Genomic DNA, 20,549 nt, shown 5'->3' with positions numbered 1-20,549 from the left:
GAGGTTTAATTAATTAATGTTTATAAATCGCTTTGCCATCCTTAGATGTCAGGTGCTCTAGGAAACCAAAGTGTTTGTGAGCAGGTATCTTTGCCAGCCTCTTATAAAGCAAAGTCCTCACACTGAGTAGAATTAAAAACTTACTGCTTACTGGGGTCTGACTGTGTTAATTTCCTTGTTATTACAGTTCAGTCTCAAACCTTTTCCCATGCTTGGTGATTCCTAGATCCATCCCTAAGGACTGCTCAGCCCACACACTGGATCCTCTCTCATCAGGCAGCCACTCTCAGCTACCTCCTATCTGAGCGTGGTAATGAGTCCCTTTTTACATGAGTCCTCAGAACGCTCTGAAAGCTTTCATAGCAGGATCAACACCTACCAGTAGGGTGTGGGTTATAGGCAAAAACTGCTGGCCTGTTAAATGTATTCATTAATAGAAATAAATAATATTTTAAGTTATATATTTTTTAGGTTATGGGGAGAATGGCATTCAAAAAGAATTCACTTGTGAAGAAAATGAACGTGCTGAGTCATTTAGGAAACTGGAGAAGAGGGGAAAAACATTGATTTAGGGTATCACATTGTCTTTGGCTGATTATTTCGGAGAACATTTGCAGTTGTTTCTCAAAATGGGATGGATACAGTGTCAAAATAGGTTCCTGTCATCACATGAGCATCTGTTTTGCCCCAATGTATTGTTGAGCTGGTTTGGATGCATACTCCATCAAGGTGGTAATAACACTTAGCACTGTCATAGCACTTTACAAAAGGAGACTTACACCTGTCAAAATCCCAGGCTCATTTTATATATCAGTAGATTAGAAGGGAAGCAGCAAAATACAAATTCTGTTTCATGAGCTACCTCAGTCGGAACACATCCAGAGGAGTGAAATATAGGTCTTGTCTACACTGGCAAGTTTCTGCGCAGTAAAGCAGCTTTCTGCACTGGAACTCCTGAGGCGTACACACTGCCAAGCCACTTAGTGCACAGAAACTCGCAGGTACAGCACTGTAAAACACCACTCCAACAAGAGAGGTACAGCTTCTGCTACAGCGTTGCAGTGCCAGCGTCACCCTGGTCAATTACAGCGCTGCGATTGGCCTCCAGGAGGTGTCCCACAATGCCGCCTCTTGCCTCTCTGGTCATAGGTTTGAACTCTACTGCCCTGCCCTCAGGTGACCAAGAAAGATGGGCTTAGTGGCAGAAGAGTAAGAAATGCTGTGTGGGATAGCTGCCCAGAGTGCACTGCTCTGAATACCACTGCAAGTGCCGCAAGAGTGAACACGCTATTGCGCAGGCAGCTGACAGTGTGAACACACAACAGCGGTTTCCCGTCAGCGCTCTCTGAGCAGTGCTGTAACTACCGACGATGTAACATACCCATCGTTTACTAACCTCTGGCATTAGTTGATGGAAAAATGTCATTTGTGTCATTGTGGAAGAATGTAGACATTGCTTTGCTTTCATTTTTCTTCTGACTATATTACTAACCTGAGTGCACGTGCTACTTAAAAAGAAACAAACTTCTATTCTCAAGTAGCAGATAGATCCAAAGAGGCAGTTTATTGTGGTTCTCAGAGCAGACACTTACATGTAGCAGAGTGTATTTCACAAGTGCTCAGAAGCCAATAGCACCTGACTGCAGCATGTGTCGGAAAAGATCCATTTATGTAACCTGAAATAAACCATAATCAACTTCTGAGCTAAGCTAATGGGGGTAAAAGAAAGCTACTTAAAGGGGATGGTACTCCCCTGGCCTTCCTAGCATAATTACTGATTTGCTATAGTATTAGAATTTTGCCTTTGCAAAGCTACATGTTGGGGAGTTGTCATTATTTCCATTCTAAATCTTGGCTTAAGCAGTTGAATGGGACATTGTCATGGGTTTTAGGCTAAAAGTTGACCTACCTTGAAAATCATTTAGACTAGACAGTCATACCTGCTGGAGTTTTTCCATCTTTTTCTCTCAATGACTATTGCAATGGCGGAGAAGCTTATAAAGTGTTAAGACTTATAATTTATTAGAAGACTTAAGTAAACTGTGAACCATTTTAAAAAAACATTTCCTGAGTCCAAACAGTGGGGTCAGAGAGTTCAAGGACAGCAGAGAGTGTGGATCCAAGGGTATTTTAAAGACAAGGGGTATAATTTTGAACTGGATCCTGAAATGAATGGGGAGTTAACACAATGGTTTGAGGCTGGGATGTGATCATACATTTTTGTATGTGTGAGATGATGGAGCAGCAGCCCGGTTCTGCACATGGGACTTTGGGAAGCTCCAGAGAAGGGAATTGCTATAGTCAAAGAAAGAGGAGACGAAGGAATAGAGGTGAATTTAATCAAAAGATCACAGCATACCCAGCCAGCGTTGCCCACATGGAAGATGAGATTAAGCAGGCACAATTTGCCGATGCACTACTAAATCTCTGCAGTTTAGTCTCTAGACATATAATAGCTTCCAAACTCTGGGTGAGGGGGACATGAGAATAAGCTCTTGGTGAGAGGCTCCATGAAGGGACGTGTGTGAAGCTAAAGTTGCAGCAAGCAAGCTGTGTGCTAAGAAGGCAAGTAAAGCGTGAACATAAAGCATCTTGGGTCTGAGTTGCTCTGGTCATGAGGTGTTGAATAAACCAAGTTGTACAAGATCACAGAGGAAAGCTGAAAATAAGAGAGTTGACATGATCCCCGTTACCCCTGAGGAAAGCAAGAGCCACAAGAAGATGCGTGACTGAGATCACAGCAGCTGTTTGCTTTCAAGAGCAATGATGAAATATTAATTACAGGTAGAAATGGCGTCCTGCAGAGAGCAATGGTGTTCTACGGAGCCATTTGGCAGGGTATTGCAGGCCCCCTCTCATTGCAGGGGAGGCTCAGAGGAAACCTTTTTTTTTTTTTTAGTCCATTAAAGTGAGAGGGAATAGAAGAAGCACTGAGATACCGTGGTGATGGGTTCTACAGAAAACACTGAGAGACAAAATAGTCCTGAGGCCTTGCCACCGACGTCTAGAAAGGGCAACTGAAGAACTATTCAGTCTGGAGAGGAAGGCGATGACATCTGTTGTCATTGTCTCTTTACACAGCATAGGTAGTCTGAAGGAACCACACAACTGCGGCGAGGGGCAGGGTGCTCTGGCAGTGTTCTGCCGGTGGCCTCTGAAACACAGAAGACAACAAGGGCCGCTAGAGGGCTCATAATGTATTAAAGGGATTCTACCCTAAGCTAAGAAAGCTAAGGATGACTGGGGACTGCCCGTGAGACTGCGCTTTCACCAGGGTGTCCGTCAGCCCCGCTAGGGGAGAGAGAGAGAGAGAGAGAGACAAGAAATTCTCAGAGAAATTCAGTAGGCTTTGTAGAACATTTTCTCTCAGTTTTCCTTGTTCTAGCTCACAGGGGAGCCTCAGCACAGGTAAATCTGCTAATGCTGCAGCGCATGTTGAGGGGAAAAATGATCCTGTATCTGAGACGTTTAAAGCGACTCGCTTGGGGATGAAATTTGCCTCTGTGCTGAGGGGCCAGCACAAGCCCTGAGCATCACTGAAATCCCACAGAGTCCTTGTTTGAAAGGCTTAGGGAGGTACATAGGGCCTGTTCTATTTGGTGCAAAGAATTATCTTAAGCTAGCTCCATGACTTTAACAACTGACAATCAGTAAATTATGCCTGTCACTGGAGTTTGGTTGCCCAGTTCAGGTTGTATTGGACAAGATCATTGCAATTAAATAACTGATATTCACAGTGCTTTCAAATTAAGAGGAAAAACTCCCTTGTTATTAAACCCCTGTGTCAATATCCTTCTAAAATACTCTGCATTGACTCTAACAGTGGTTCCTGTTTGCCTGAAAACTTACTGTGGAGCAGTATTCCATCGCAGAAATATTAACTCTGTGATGCTTGGTTCTTTCACTTCCCTTTGCTGCAGTCTCTTGCAAAGACTGGGATTTAAGATCGCCTCAGGACAGGGTAGCACTGCTGACCTACAGGTTTGTTATTTTGACTTGCAAAATCCTCCCTGATGGAGGAGTTCAGAGCGGGTCATTCTGGGTCAGCTGGCAGGTGATGTCTGAGATTAGTGTATCAAGTACACAGAATTCACAACCAGCCCTCTGTTGGGTTCGCTTGCCTGTCGGCCTCTCACCCTGCCTTCATGGGTTTGACTAGATAGGCAGCAGTCTCCCCCCCCCAAGTGTCTTCCATCACCCACGTTGCCTTAGTCTCTCTCCTCGGCAGTGATTAGGTAACTGGTGTTCTGAGACCACGGTTTATCATGCTGACCAGTATTGTCTCATTGTTTCCTTGTTCTCCCCTGTCTGTCTGTCTAGCTACGTGTTGTCTCTTAGATTGGAAGCACTGTGAGGCAGGGACCGTCTTTTACATTAAAGATTGTGACATGTTCAGATATTGTGGTAATAGGGGCTGTACAAATACCATAGACAGCAATAGATCCAGCACCCTGTGGCATTTATGTGAGCATTATATCCCCACTTTACATAAGGGGAAACTGAGGCATGGAAGAGGTGAGGTGACTTACCCAAGGTCACAAAGTGAATGGCAGAGCTGAGAAAAGAACTTGGGAGTCCTGACTCCCAGTCCAGAATTCTATCCACTAGACAACATGTAGAGGGTTTTTTAAAGCATCTTCCAACAGATTTAATACATCTGTAAGTCAGAGAGGGGCCTTTGTTTTGATCTTTTAAGGCAATCTGGCGCATTCCTGTAAATTCCCCAAACATACAGTTCAATCTGCCTGGGATGCAGCTAGGGGCACTCGTAACAGGAAAATTGCAGGGATTGTCAAAGGCCTGTTGACACACAGCTGTCTTGCATAATAGTTGAAAATACAGGGGATGTAAAAGAACCATGGTAGTGAGGAGGTTGAACATGACATGGGACATTATAGGTTATCTGCTCCTTTCAATTTATTTTGCTGCTCAGGCTATTAAGCTCCCTTATACTCTTTGGCTATTATTGACCAATAAAAGATACTGTGAACAGACATGCAGCCTCAGGTTAAAATCTTTCCGGAGCATGTCTGCACATTCTTTTCCTACAGCGGAGGAGGAAAAGGGAGTGTAACATAGGATGACAGGTCTTGCATGTGGTAAAATATTGTTCACCATGCTAAATTAGTAATCTCAGGCCCGATCTACACACACCATTGCACAGGTTGAACTGAAGAGGTGATTTTTTAAACTGATTGATTGTTAATTCCGTGCAGCTTTGTGTATGGACACTATTAAATCAGTTTACACCTGGCTTACATAGAGGTAGCTGTAAAATTGATGCAGGCAAGCTAAAGAGGTTTAATTAAAACTGGTGCAAGCTTGTGTGTAGACAACCCCTGAGTGACTTATTTGTAATACGGCAACAGTAGTTCACATAAAGTCTGTTACCTAATCACCTGGCAAAGGTTCTTGGCACTTCTGTTTTGGGAGAGTCCAAAAGGGCCCCATTGTCCGGAAGCTTGGGAATGGAATGAGCTGGTGCACCACACCTCGGCAGACAAGGGGGTGAAGTCCTGGCTGGGAGCACAAATCAGAGTGAATTTGGTTTGCTGTAATCCCTGTACTCTTGCCTCATGGAACCCTTGCACAGACTCATACAATTCAGTGCAATTGCCAACTTTCTTTCAAAGCAACCTAGGCTTGATTATGGGTTTTGGGTCCATTGGTTAGAACTGTGTGGGGAATGTTGGCACAATGCTTACCCATACTGAGCTTGCTGGAAGCCACTTCTCTTACCCTAGACTTTGTTCCAGAGCCTTTCGTAGTTCGGTTTTTAGGGGGGCTTAAAAAGCATGAAGTTCCCCCCTGTGGAGTCTCACGTCTCTTTTTGGAGCTCTGCCCACACCTGGAATGCTCAGCACTCCCCATGCACATACAGCTGATGCTGCATCCACCATCCTGCTGGTGGAGAATGATTGATTGGAAGAGCCTCATTTTGGGGAAATCTCAGTGCTTCTCCTTAACCAGGCATAAAGGACTCTGAGCACCAAGAGATATTGCTATGCGGGGAGGAGGGTGTGAGAGATGGAACAGAGTAATATGGATAAGATTCACAGGATGAGTATCTAGAGCAGCGTAAAGTTGAAGTCACCAATTCGGTGGGTGGGGCTAGTTATGATCAATGCTTCGTAAATTCTCCCTTACTTGGACTAAACCATGTAAACTCAGCTTGCTGTTCTAGCCCTCCCTGGCACCCCCCAGATGGAGACTTCAGGAACCCCACCAGCTTCTTAACAATCCCACCCTGGTATTTTCAAATGCTATTGAAATGTGACTAGCTGCTCATCAAGAGGCACATTCTGTCCCTCCCACAGTGACTGTGGAGGGTCTCAGGTGCAGTGGGACACTGTGTAGTAATTGAAAACCATTTCACCTGGCTTCCCTGCACAGCACTTTGTACACAACGCTGTTTTTGCAGCCACAAACTGGTAGAGGCGATTGGCACGCTCTCCAGCTGGACTGTGCTTTTGAGATCTCAGCACACAGTGGTGCTGCCAGCTGCGGTTTAAACTCTGCGTTGTGATTTTTTTTCAGGAACAATAGAGGAATTAAGGGGAAAAGCGGTTGTGGCACTGAAACGCATTCAAGAGAGAACTTGAAATAAATCCAGTGGGAACAGAGCAGCTGGATTATAGCTCACGGCCAGAAACCCAGGGGGAAAGGAAGAGATTTAGTAGGGGGTGCCGCTGAATGTGACGTCCCTGCTTCTCCCCACAGTCAGACCCTGCCATATAGGGGAGACACTGGATTGAGGGTCACGTTTTGTCATCATAGCCCATAGCTGTGTTGGATTTATAATTTCTTTTTTTAGGCCAAGGGCCTTGGATTCAATTGTTGCCTAATCTAGGTGCTGATGGGGCAATGGAATATTGATGCCTTGGCCAGGGGGTTTGTAACTTCATTTTGAGTGAATAAGTAAGAAAGAGGGAAGCTTTTGGGGAGAAACATTTTGTTTATGTGCAAACAACTTTTAAACTAGGAAAAACTTGGAAAGATTCAGAGATTTTTCAATCTGGGCTTTTAAAATACAAATCTTCCCAGTCCGTTTAACATAAACCTCACAGTAATTTTAATTATCAGAGGGGGAGCCGTGTTTGTCTGGATCTGTAAAAGCAGCAGAGAGTCTTGTGGTACCTTATAGACTAACAGACATTTTGGAGCATGAGCTTTCGTGTGTGAATATCCACTTCGTCGGATGCATGTGTAATTTTAATGTGACTTTGGAGTCTCTAACCCTGCATGACATATCAAATATCTGCATTTAGAGAGAGCCAGCAGAGATGTTCCAAGACCCACCTAGTGGCCTTGTTCCTACTATGGGGGGCCGGGTTGCTCGATCCACCTACGAATACTCTGTGTAAATGCCTGTATATGAATGGATTTATTGGGATGAAGTGTGGTCCAGTGGCCCATTGAGCAGAAGAGCTGGGAGTTGGGATTCCTGCGTTCTAATTCAATCTCTGCTGCGGTTTGTGACCTAGTGCAACTTATGTAAGATCTCTGTGCTGTCTGTAAAATATGTCTAATGACATCAACCTACCTTGCAGTGGTATGTGACTTTTGTGGGAGGCCCTTTGAGGTCTTCAGATGGAAGGCACTGTAAAAATAATGCAAAGTGCAGAGAACTTAAGAACAGCCATACTGGGTCAGATCAAAGGTCTGCCTAGCCCAGTGTCATAGGTTCCCCAGCAGGAATGAAAAGAACAGGGAATCATCAAGTGATCCATCCCCTGTCACCCATTCCCAGCTTCTGGTAAACGGAGGCTAGGGACACCATCCCTGCCTATCCTGGCTAATAGCCATTGATGGACCTAGCCTCCATGAATTTATCTAGGTTGGTTGGTTTTTGTTTTGTTTTGTTTTGTTTTTTTAATTTTGTTATAGTTTTGGCCTTCACAACATCCTCTGGCAAAGAGTTCCGCAGGGTGACTGTACGTTGTGTGGAAAAATACTTCCTTTTGTTTGTTTTAAACCTGCTGCCTATTCATTTCATTTGGTGACCCCTATTTCTTGTGTAATGAGAAGGAGTAAGTAACATTTCTTTATTTGCTTTCGCCACACTAGTCATGATTTTATAAACCTCTATCATATTCCCTCCTCCTTTAGTCATCTCTTTTCCAAGCTGAAAAGTCCCAGTTTTATTAATCTCTCCTCATATGAAAGTTGTTCCATATCCCTAATCATTTTTGTTGCCCTTTTCTGAACCTTTTCCAATTCCAATAGAGATGAAGTGACCACATCTGCCTGCAGTATTCAAGATGTGGACGTACGATGGATTTATATATTTATATTAGGAAACACTATTTCACTAGGAGGGTGGTGAAGCACTGGAATGGGTTCCCTAGGGAGATGGTGGAATCTCCATCCTTAGAGGTTTTTAAGGCCCGACTTGACAAAGCCCTGGCTGGGATGATTTAGTTGGGGTTGGTCCTGCTTTGAGCAGGCGGTTGGACTAGATGACCTCCTGAGGTGTCTTCCAACCCTAATCTTCTATGCTTCTAGAGGCAATATGATATTTTCTATCGTATTATCTATCCCTTTCTTAATGATTCTGTCTGCTTTTTTTGACTGCTGCTGCACAGTGAGCGGATGTTTTCAGAGAACTATCCACAATGACTCCAAGATCTCTTTCTTGAGTGGTAACAGCTAATTTAGACCCCATCATTGTATATGTATAGTTGGGATTATGTTTTCCAATGTGCATTACTTCGCATTTATCAACATTGAATTTCATCTTCCATTTTGTTGCCCAGTCACCCAGTTTTGTGAGATCGTTTTGTCGCTCTTCTCAGTCTGCTTGGGACTTACCAAACTACTCAAGATAGTTATCATCTGCAAATTTTGCCACCTCACTATTTACCCCTTTTCCCAGATCATTTATGAATATGTTGAATAGGACTGATCCCAGTACAGACCCCTGGTGGACCCCACTATTTACTGCTGTACATTATGAAAACTGACCTTTTATTCCTACCCTTTGTTTCCTATATTTTAATCAGTTACCAATCCATGAGAGGACCTTCCCTCTTATCCCATGACTGCTTATTTTACTTAATAGCCTTTGATGAGGGACCTTGTCAAAGGCTTTCTGAAAATCTAAGTACACTATATCCACTGGATCCTCTTTGTCCACATGCTTGTTGACTCCCTCAAAGAATTCTAGTAGATTGGTGAGGCATGATTTCCCTTTACAAAACCATGTTGACTCTTCCCCAACAAATTGTTAATCTATGTGTCTGACAATTTTGTTCTTTATTATGGTTTCATGGCTGGTACTGGAGTTAGGCTTACCAGCCTGAAATTGCCGGGATCTCCTCTGGAACCTTTTGTAAAAATTGGCCTCACATTATCTATCCTTCTGTCATCTGGTACGTAAGATGGTTTAAATGATAGTAGATTGGTGAGGCACGATTTCCCTTTACAAAAACCATGTTGACAATTCCCCAACAAATGATGTTTGTCTATGTGTCTGACAGTTTTGTTGTTTACTATCGTTTCAACCAGTTTGCTCAGTATTGAAGTCAGACTTACCAGCCTGTAATTGCTGGGATCACCTCTGGAGCCCTTTTTAAAAGTTGGCATCTCATTAGCTATCCTCCAGTTAGTAGTTCTGCAGTTTCACATTTGAGTTCCTTCAGAACTCTTGGGGAAGGAGGGAGGGATAGCTCAGTGGTTTGAGCATTGGCTTGCTAAACCCAGGGTTGTAAGTTCAGTCCTTGAGGGGGCCACTTAGGGATCTGGGGCAAAATCAGTACTTGGTCCTGCTAGTGAAGGCAGGGGGCTGGACTCAATGACCTTTCAGGGTCCCTTCCAGTTCTAGGAGATTGGTATATCTCAAATTATATATAATACCATCTGGTCCCAGTGACTTATTACTGTTTAGTTTATCAATTTGTTCCAAAACCTCCTCTAATGACACCTCAATCTGGGACAGTTCCTCAGATTTGTCACCTAAAAAGAACGGCTCAGGTTTGGAAATTTCCCTCATATCCTCAGCCGTGAAGACCAATGCAAAGAATTCATTTAGTTTCTCTGCAATGGCCTTATCGGCCTTGAGTGCTCCTTTAGTATCTTGATTGTCCAGTGACCCCACGGGTTGTTTAGCAGGCTTTCTACTTCTGATGTACTTAAACATTTTTTGCTATTATTTTTTGAGTCTTTGGCTAACTGTACTTCAAAAAAATTTTTGGCCTTCCTAATTATATTTTTACACTTCATTTGCCAGAGTTTATGCTCCTTTTTATTTTCCTCACTAGGATTTAACTCCCACTTTTTAAATGATGCCTTTTTGTCTCTCACTGCTTCTTTTACTTTGTTTAGCCATAGTGGCACTTTTGTGGTTCTCTTACTATGTTTTTTAATTTGGGGGATACATTTAAATTGAGCCTCTATTATGGCGTATTTAAAAAGTTTCCATGCAGTTTGCACAGTGGTACACTGCTGTACCTCTTAATTTCTCTTTACCTAACTTCTTCATTTGTGTGTAGTCTCCCTTTCTGAAATTAAATGTGACAGTGTTGGGCTGCTGTGGTGTTTTCCCCCGCCACAGGGATGTTAAATGTAATTATATTATGGTCACTATTACCAAGCAGTCCAGCTATAGTCACCTCTTGGACCTGATCCTGTGCTGCACTTAGGACTAAATCAAGAATTGCCTCTCCTCTTGTGTGTTCCAGGACTAGCTGCTCCAAGAAGCAGTTATTTAAGGTATCAAGAAACTTTATCTCTGCATCCCGTCCTGAGGTGACACGTACCCAGTCAACATGGGGAGAGTTGTTGTGTTGTTATCTGGCTGTTTCCAGTTGTACCTGTCTGAGAAGGGAATTTCCCCAGCCTGTAGGAAAAGGAGGAGGTTTTATATTTCATGTGGATAATGTGGAACCACCATCCCGCTGCCCAACCCACTCCCCCCCAAATCTGCATTGCAGGTATAATCAAGTGTTTGTTATATAATAGTCAGCCATAAAAATGACTACGATAGTTTTGATTGCAAGATTAAGTAATAGATTGAGCTGCGAAGAAGAAAACTCTTTAGATAGCTTCAGTTATAATATTGGCAAGGAGAACACAGGAAATCTATGAAAGGTTTTAAAAATATGAAGAAAATATTAGATGCTTCAAAGGCAATTTGTATTATTTACAATTGATCCCAGTGGTTCTGCTCTTGCGGCTGGAGTTCCCTGTTAGTGTTAAACCGCTCTACTGTTAGCAGCTGGGGGTTGTGTGTGCCTTAAAGGGGGTGCTTGGAATGGATTCCATTGAAATGGGGACCCACTTTTCTAGTCTCTGCCAGACTTGCAGCTGAGGGCTTTATAGAAAAGGGTACAAACCTGCTTTGGTAACGTGGGAGAGCAAAGCGTCTGTTGCAGAGTCTTCAGGAAAAAAACTAGTCATTAGTCAAATGGCCACCGAGGGAAAACTTTCTGCTGAAATGCTGGTTTGCTCCACACACAACTGCTGAGTAGACTTACCCTGTTATGCAGCAGCCAAGGGGATTTGGTGAGGGGCTGTGAGCCTTCTGAGCCGTTTCCTCTCTAAAAAGAGCTCCCTTTCCAGTCCCTGTGAGCGGCCGGTGCTGCTCTGGGAGGGCTTTCAGGGACCATCCTCCCCAGCAGCTCTGCTCTTCTCTTTTCCAAAGTGAATTGTGTGCTGGCGTTAGGTGCCAGATTGACAGCCATGAAGGCTAACGCCTCCAGAATGGAATCAGCCTGGGCAGCAGAGGTGCCGGCTCCCCACGTGCTGCCTTGTGAGCCTCCGTTGGGGGAACTAACCGTAACGGTGAGAAGGGAGTTCGGGAAGTGTGGCCCGTTCATCCTTGGCCTCCATACTGACGCTGCCGGTAAGGGTGCCCACTGAGATCAGGGGTGTTTTATGGCAAAAGTAAAGCCTAGATCCCCCAAACATTGAGGGCTGCTAATCGGGGGTCCCCACCAAAATGTCAGTGTCCCTGCCCCAAAATCTCTGCTTCTCAGAGCCTAGAAGCATTCTTCCTCTCCAAGCCCCCATCTCTCCACCCCTTTACCGTGCTCCCCAGTCTCCTCCTCCTACTACTTTGACTTTCCTCTCTTGCACAGGGAGCTTGGCATTGCAGGCCTACAGCGTTCTCCCTGCAAGGTCCCTCTGGAGACCAAACCCTGTCTGGGAAGCCTCCACTGCTTCACATCCGTCGCCTTACGGTGCTTGAAGATGTGAGAGGTGGAAGGAAACTAGCTAGGTGACAGCTAGCCCAGCTCCAGGGGCTGCTGAGGATTTGGTCTCTGCTGTACATCTCCAGATGCATTTTCCACTCTAGTTTTGGGTGTGTCAGGCACTGCAGCTTCCACCCCTTCCCTTGGGAGGCTGTTGCATAGTCTGATCACTCTCACTCTGAGGAAGTTTTTCCTGTTGTTTATTCTAATTTTCCCCTGTCTTAATTTAATCCAGTACCCCTAGTTATACTCAAAGGATCATCCCTAAATCATTCCTCTTCCTCCTTGGTGCTTGTACTTCTCAGTACCCCAAGAGGGGACCCATAAGAGTCAAACGAGAGTGAATGTCAGCTTCTGGCTCTGTCATGAGGTCTTTGTGTACATGCAGCCTGAAGCAGTAGAGGTGCTAGAGCAGAGGTGGGCAAACTTTTTGGGCTCAGGGACACATCTGGGTGGAGAAATAGTATGCAGGGCTGGGACAGGGGGTTGGGGTGTGGGAGGGAGTGTGGGGTATGGGAGGGGGTGCGGTGTGCAGGAAGGGGCTCAGGGCAAGGGATTAGGGCAGAGGAGGGGTGCGGAGTGTATGAGGGGGCTCAGGGAAGGGGGTGCAGCATGCAGGAGGGGGCTCGGCAGGGGTGCAAGTGGGTTGCGGATTACGGACGGGGGCTCAGGGCAGGGGTTGGGGTGCACAGGGGTGCAGGATGCAGCAGGGAGCTCGGGGCAGGGGGTTGGGGTGTAGGAGGGGTGCAAGGTGCAGGCCAGGGGGCTTAGAGCAGGCAGTTGGAGGGTGGGGTGCACGAGGGGGCTCAGGGCAGGGGGTTGGGGTGCAGGAGGGGTGCGAGATGCAGGCAGGGGGCTTAGGGCAGGCAGTTGGAGGGCGAAGTGTACGAGGGGGCTCAGGGCAGGGGGTTGGGGTGCAGGAGGGGTGCGAGGTGCAGGCAGTTGGGGGGCGGGGTGTAGGCGGGGGCTCAGGGCAGGGGGTTGGGGTGCAGGGCTGGTTCGGGGTGCAGGCAGGGGGCTTAGGGCAGGTAGTTGGGGGGCAGGGTGTAGGAGGGGTTCGGGCTCTGGCCCTGCTTACCTCAAGTGGCTCCAGGGTGGCAGCTGCGCGCACCGGGGCCAGGGCAGGCTCCCTGCCTACCTGCCCTGTCCCCGGCCCCGTGCCGCTCCCGGAAGCGCTGCGGCCCCTGGGGGAGGTAGGATAGAGGGCTCTGCATGCACTTCCCTTGCCACGCCTCCAGGTACCTCCCCTGAAGCTCCCATTGGCTGCGGTTTTCCGTTCCCGGCCAATGGGAGCTGCGGGGGGTGGTGCCTGGAGTCAAGGGCAACGCACGGAGCCCTGTGGCTCCCCTGCCCCCCACCCGGGGGCTGCAGGGACGTAGTGCAGGTGGCACTGCGGGCCAGATCCAAAGCCCTGAGGGTCCTGATCCTGCCCGCGGGCCGTAGTTTGCCCACCCCTGGGCCAGAGGAAGAGCTGAACTCAGTGTTGATTGGTTGGGGAGGAAATTCATAGATTCTAAGGACAGAATGGACCATTATGGTCACTTAATCACACCTCTTGAATAACACCAGCCATAGCACTGCCCCAAACAATTCCTAAAACAGATCTTTCAGAAAACATCCACACTTAAAAAATTGCCAGTGATGGAGGATCTACCACGACCCTTGGTAAATTGTTCCAATGGTTCATTACTTGCGCCTTATTTTGCACCTGAATTTCTCTAACTTCGGCTTCCAGCCATTGGATCATGTTAGACCTTTCTCTGCTAGCCTGAAGAACCCATTATTAAATATTTGTTCCTCATATAGATAGTAACAGACCGTGATCAAGTCACCTCTTAATTGTTTCTTTGTGACGCTAAATAGATTGAGCTCCTTGAGTCTATCACTATAAGGCAGGTTTTGTAATCCTTTAATCATTCTCATGGCTCTTCTCTGAATCCTCTCCAATTTATCAGCATTCTTCTTGAATTGTGGGCACCAGAACTGAACACAGTATTATAGCAGCGGTCACACTAGTGCCAAATTCAGAAGTGAAATAACCTCTCTGCTCTTACTTGACATTCCTCTGTTTATGCCTTAGCTCTTTTGGCTCCAGCATCACGTTGTTGAGCTCATGTTCAGCTCATAATCCACCGTGACCGCCAAATCTTTTTCAGAGTCACTGCTTCCCAGGATAGAGTCCCCCATCCTGTAAATATGGCCTACATTCTTTGTTCGTAGATGTATACCTGTATACATTATACATTTAATTGTATTAAAATGCTTACTGTTTGCTTGCACCCAGTTTGCCAAGCGATCCGGATCTCTGTATCAGTGACTTGTCCTCTTCATTATTTATCACTCCCCGACTTGGTGTCATCTGCAAACCTTATCAGTGATTATTTTGTTTTCTTCTTGGTCATTCATAAAAATGTTAAATAGCTTAGGACCAAGAATCAATCCTTATAGAATATTAGGGTTGGAAGGGACCTCAGGAGGTCATCTAGTCCAACTCCCTGCTCAAAGTAGGACCAATTCCCAGACAGATTTTTACCCCAGTTCCCTAAATGGCCTCCTCAAGGATTGAACTCACAACCCTGGGTTTAGCAGGCCAATGCTCAAACCACTGAGCTATCCCTTGTGGAATCCCTGTGAAAACACACCTGCTTGATGATGATTCCTCATTTAAAATGACATTTTGAGATCTATCAGTTAGCCAGTTTTTAATCCATTTAATTTGTGCCGTGTCATTTTCTATCATTATAGTTTTTTTTAATCAAAATGTTGTGTGGTACCAAGTTAAATGTCTTACAGAAATCTAAGTAGGTTACATCAATACTGTTATCTTTACCAACGAAACTTTTAATCTCATAAAAAAAAATATACCAAGTTAGTTTGACAGCATCTGTTTTCCATAAACCCATGTTGATGTGCATTAGTTATATTGCTCTCCTTTAATTCTTTATTAATCAAGTCCTGTATCAACCATTCCATTATCTTGCCTGGGATGGATGTCATGCTGACAGGCCTATAATTGCCTGGGTCATCCCATTTACCCTCTTTAAAAATTGACACATCATTAGCTTTCTTCCAGTCTTCTAGAACTGCCGCAGTGCTCCAAGACTTATTGAAAATCAACATTAATGGTCCAATGAGATTCTCCGCTTGCATCCAAGCATTTTAAAAGAACTGGCTATCTCGACATGCTGATTTTAAAATGTCTGACTTTAGTAGCTTCTGTTTAACATTCTCTGGAGATACTAGTAGAATGGAAAGAGTGTTGTCATCACCATACAGTGAGACTATATCATCTGTTTTTCCTTTCAAATACAGAACAAAAATATGTATTGAACACTTCTGCCTTTTCTGCATTATTATTGATAATTCTACCATTTCCATCTAGTAATGGACCAATACTATTGTGTGGATTCTTTTTGTTCCTAATATGTTTTTAAAAACTCCTTACTGTCCTTAACCCTGCTGGCTATAGATTTCTTTGGCTTCCCTTATCAATTTTCTACAGTTCCTAGCTTCTGACTTGTATTCCGATATATCAACTTCCCCTATTTTCCATTTGTTATTTTTACTTATTTTTTTAACAGCTGCCTTCATTCTCCCTATAAACCAGGTCATTCTGTTAACCAGCACAGCCTTCTTCAATTGAGGGATTGTATATAGAGCATAGATGAGAGGGCCTTTCGGGGAGGCGTCCGTAGCAGGGGAGCTCTGCTTTGAATGGGCCTTGTAAGGTTTGTTGGAGCAGGATTCTTTTCATATGCAACGTACACACCAACCGCATTTAATTGGTGATGTTCATTCAAAAAACCTAGGAATTTCCCAAACCAAAAACTGTTTTTAAAAAAGTAGTAACAGTGGGCAGTGAAGTATGGCAGTGAGGGAAAGGCTGTATCCCTTGTCTGATTGCATATTTGGAAACATGGTTTTTAAGAAGGAGAATTTTGGCAAAGAAAGTTTAACGTTGTTTTTGGGTCCAGCCTTAGCTCTTTTCAGCCAAGTTTGTTTTGTTTACAAGTAAATAGTTTGGTGGTTCATTGAGCCAAGCGATCTGATTAGCTGACCAGACTTTAGTGCTGCTTAACGCTACATTGTCTTGCTGAGTCCTTTGCTTTCCTGCCAGCCTGGACTGACACTTGAATCTTTCTGGTCTGTTGGAAGAGAAAGTATATTTGCAAGAATTCAATCTTACAGAAAACAAGCGAGGGAAAACACAGACTCTTAAGTGTTTTAAGTAGAGAAAATGGAAGAAAGAAAATCAAACCTGGCCAAGTGTGTGATTTATGATGGGCCTGACTAAAATCTCAGGTCACTAGCTAAGTTATTACTGTTGAGTAGTCAGTGGATTTAAAGGGGAAAGCCCAGACATAATCATTGCCTAACTCAGGGAATCAAACCTTTTCCTAGAGCAAGACTTGGGCTCTGACCGTTGTTAACACAGACTGTGGGATTCTGCTTTTGAAGCTCTCACTGCTGTTGGCAGCTGATCTTTGGCAGCTGCTGCGCTGTTTTTAAACATATATTTTTGTAGTGTCCCTCTATCCCCTTTTTTCATTTAAAATTATATTCCCCCCTCCCCCATCCTCCCCCACGCAGGAGTGGGGGAAAGACAACCCTCAACCTTGTGTAGTCAAGGTTATGGCGATAAATTCTGTTGCATTGTCACTTCTATTCGGAGTAAATTGGCTGGCTGCTTTCGGGCTGAAGGGAAGATAATTTGCTGTAGTATTTCAAATGGATTAGAAATGGATTTGAAGGGAAAGTTCATGCCTCCCATTACAAAGGCTAGAAAGAAGACTATCTTAAGGCACTGTTCCCTCTCTGGCCTTCATTATCCACGCTTAATACCTTTCCTATTTTCCAGCATTAATGAAATTTCCTGCCGGAGCAGGCCTGCTGGACGGATGGGAAAAGTCTTTAGATCTGAGAGCTTGTGTTGTAGAAAAGGAATTACAAGCCCCTCATGTTGAGGGCCGGCGTATTCTTCAGGTCCTTGGCCCAGCTATTATCTCATTAATTTTATCCTCTCTTCTCAATACAGTTAGTTTCCAAAGGCCATCCTTTCCATTAGGGTAACAATTGAGTAGAGTGCTGTGACACTGCTGCGAATTAAAAGCTACATGCTGTTTTTAGAGGCACCCTGCCCTTCTTTAGATGTGTCCTCCTTCCTTCACGCCCCCGCTCACCCCATGCTGCCCTGTCTCTGCCTTTTGCTCAGACTTTTAGCCGGTGAGGCGAATGTCACTTTAAGCAGGTGTAGGAGAGACAAGCCGAATATTACGGCCAGAGCTAAATACCCATTTGGAAGACCAATGAATCCAGCTTAAATCTGTAGAGCCTGCTGTAGGAATGGAAGGCAGCTTTTATAAAGGCATGATTGGAACAATTAAGTTCTAGGCAAAACCCTCTCCCTTCTGTATGGGAATGGCTTATATGTGCTCAGCAAATTCACATAATTATTCTCTCTCTCCCTCTGATACATGGCGCATAATGGATCTTTTTCCAGTCAATTTCTGGATTTCTTATGCCACCTGAAAATAAGATAGCTGGAGCCAGAGCTGAGCAGAGGTAGGCAGTGTCTGAGCTTCCCATTCTAATCTCTCACAGCGAGATTCAGGCCTCCTTGCACACAAGCCTGTGATCTTGGACAGCCCTCTGTTTAAGAAAAGACCTGATTGTGTAAAATTCTGTTGCAGACACGTGTCCACTGGAGACTAGATTGACTCCTCCAGACTCATTTGACTGGTAACCCAAGCCAAATGGAAACCTAGGATTCCTGAGGGCGAAAGGTGAAGGAATTAACCTCCTGGTGCAGCGTGAAATGCAGAAATTAAAAATAACTCCCGACATGTTTAGTGTAACCATGGGTTATCAGGGTTCCCATGCCTAGCACTCTATGTGCAGTAAGGTGAATTCAGACAGAGAATGTATTCAATCTTCTGCTCTCCCACCCCCACCTCCATGTACAGTAGGTATTCTGTAGCATTCCCTGCACCAGTCTGGACTGTATCTTTTGCAAGCAGGGTGAAGACAGATAATAAAACTGCTGAAGCAGTAATGTAACTTCCTGGCGCCTTTCCCTCCGTCTTTCTGTCTCCAGCGGGGGAAACAGCTCTAAAGGTTATTGGAGCGGATTACAACTCCATTTGGGAGTTTTTCCCCCCATTAACTTTGACTTTTCTAGAAATAAACATTTTTCAGGTCATAAGCCCTAGCTGGTAGGTGACCCGGTCTTCCTAGAGTCCTGGGGCTGTGGGCATAGGGCACAGGTGGAAGCAGTGTTCAGAGAAATCACTATTCAGAATCTTCCTGGCACAGAGAGAATGGGAACAAAGGCAGAGATGATTCCAGCAGTCACCGCTGTGGCACAAAGCTTCCCTCGGCCAGAAACACTGTCATGCCCTCAGGTTAGACTTGGACTGTATGTATCTTGTCCCCACAGTGTCTTCAGATGTGTGTCACCCACATTGGTAGCACAATCTGTGGGTATGCAAACACAGCATGTACGCTAACGCGCGTGTGTGTGTTCAGAGTGCTGCTGAGATTTCACTGCTAGGGACTTGGGTGGACCATGTTATATTCTGAAACAGAGAAGCTAAGGGTACGTCTTCACTACCTGCCATATCGGCGGGTAGCAATCGATTTCTCAGAGTTTGATATATCGCGTCTCATCTAGACGCGATATATCGAACTCCGAACGCGCTCCCGTCGACTCCGGAACTCCACCATCGCGAACGGCAGTGGCGGAGTCGACGGGGGAGCCGCAGACGTCGATCCCGCGCCGTGAGGACGGGTAAGTAATTCGAACTAAGGTACTTCAACTTCAGCTACCTTTGATCGCCCCCCCCCCCCCCCCGCAGTGTAGACCAGGCCGAAGAATGCAGTATAAAGGCCTCTCTGTCCGGCCTATCTGTTACTATGCCACTCCCACCCCACACAAGTGCAGCTCTGAGTCTCTAATCTCAGAAGAAAGATAAAGATTCCTGTAGCACTTGAAATATTATTTGGTCAATTGGCTATGAAGCTTAGTCAATTCCAGGATCTTTCAACCCCATCAGAATCCGACACGCTCAGCTACCAGTCCCAGAGATTTTCTCCTGGCTGAATTTGAATGGGCCCCACACTTAGGGGCCCCTCAGTCGCACAAGGGGAACAATGCAAGTGCATGGTCTGCCTGTGTAGTTCTATTTAAACATACCACGCCTTCATCCTTTCAAGTTGGTTCAATTTTTCCCCAAGATTCCAGCAGTCTGGCTAGTGGTTCTGAAGGCAGAATGAGGAACAGTGCTGTTATCCTGTTCTGGGATCTCCCATGTGATGTGTGATTGTCTTTGGCCTGGTGTTCTCTTCAGAAGCCTTCCAGATGTCACTGTGGTGGAACATCTCCAACTGGGGGAAGACAGCTTAGGTGGCCCGTCGGTGGTTCTGAAGCTTACGTTCCAAACTCTGCCTGCTAGTTAAGAAAGGCAAAGCACGCTGAGGAGCTCTCCAAACTGTGACACTATCCATAGCATTTAAGTAGGGTTGTTGCTCCCAAGATGCAAGCCTGGTTCCCTCGGATGTTCTGGGCGCTGACTACTGCTTTCTCTTTATAAAGAATTAAATATTTATAAACTGCAGTGGTTGCTATGAGGGAGTTAGTATTTGCCAGCAGGTACTGTACAGTTATTCTCTGCTCAGACACAAGGGAAACCTGTGGTGTTTTTCATGGCGTGGTAACAATTGGGCAAATGGTGTCTTGAACAGGGACCACTGTAGTTTGTAAACATTTAATAGCTTGTAACTCTGTGATGAAGAGAGAATCATTGTCCAGAGTAGTCAGGGAAACTGCTGGAACTCTGGGAGCAACGACTGGGCTTAGGCTGGTTGTTAGTAGCATGGTTTGAACTGCATTGAGCGCAAGCCCTTCGCTCTCGTCTGCACAGGCCCTAAAACTGTCACTTAACCCAGTTTTAAATGAGCTCCACTTAGACGGAGCTTAGCCAGCCTGTGTGAATAGGGCCAGGTAGCGGACAGAAATCGTGCTCATTTATTCTAGAGAATTGAACTGATGGGCTAAAAGTGCTTTGAACACAAACCGATCGCTGTGTGCACTTAACCATACGGACAGAAGTGCTGCAGCTCTTGGCTTTGTATTCAGGATGTTTAGCTTCCAAATACAGATGAGGTACAAACACTTTTTTTTCCCTGACCTGAATGAATGTTTTGGGGGTAAAAGGATTTTCCTCCCAGTGTAGCCAGGGCTCTGTTCCCCCGTAGTTCTCTCTCACTCACCCATGTTGTATTGTGTGTAAGTGGATGTTAGTTTTTCAGACACCAAGCTGTGTACAACACAGTTCAGTGATCGTTGAGCTGCTAAATTAA

The 20,549-nt window shown here is 45.2% G+C and overlaps 1 protein-coding gene and 1 long non-coding RNA gene across 3 annotated transcripts in view; one reads left to right on the top strand and one right to left on the bottom strand.

The window, feature by feature from the left end:
- ZC3H3 (zinc finger CCCH-type containing 3) overlaps positions 1–20,549 on the top strand; it is a 331,469-nt gene that overhangs the window by 173,553 nt on the left and 137,367 nt on the right. The window lies entirely within an intron of this gene.
- LOC120397145 lies at positions 1,558–19,516 on the bottom strand. The gene is made up of 4 exons (XR_005593685.1): positions 19,384–19,516; positions 10,758–10,837; positions 7,544–7,600; positions 1,558–1,676 (listed from the first exon to the last, which is right to left on the bottom strand). It is a non-coding gene; the product is annotated as an uncharacterized LOC120397145 (long non-coding RNA).

Source organism: Mauremys reevesii, linkage group 2 (genome assembly GCF_016161935.1).
Source record: "Mauremys reevesii isolate NIE-2019 linkage group 2, ASM1616193v1, whole genome shotgun sequence".
In the NCBI taxonomy this organism is placed as follows: domain Eukaryota; kingdom Metazoa; phylum Chordata; order Testudines; family Geoemydidae; genus Mauremys; species Mauremys reevesii.
Note: the sequence above shows the minus strand (reverse complement) of the source record. Positions and strands in the feature narration are given on the sequence as shown.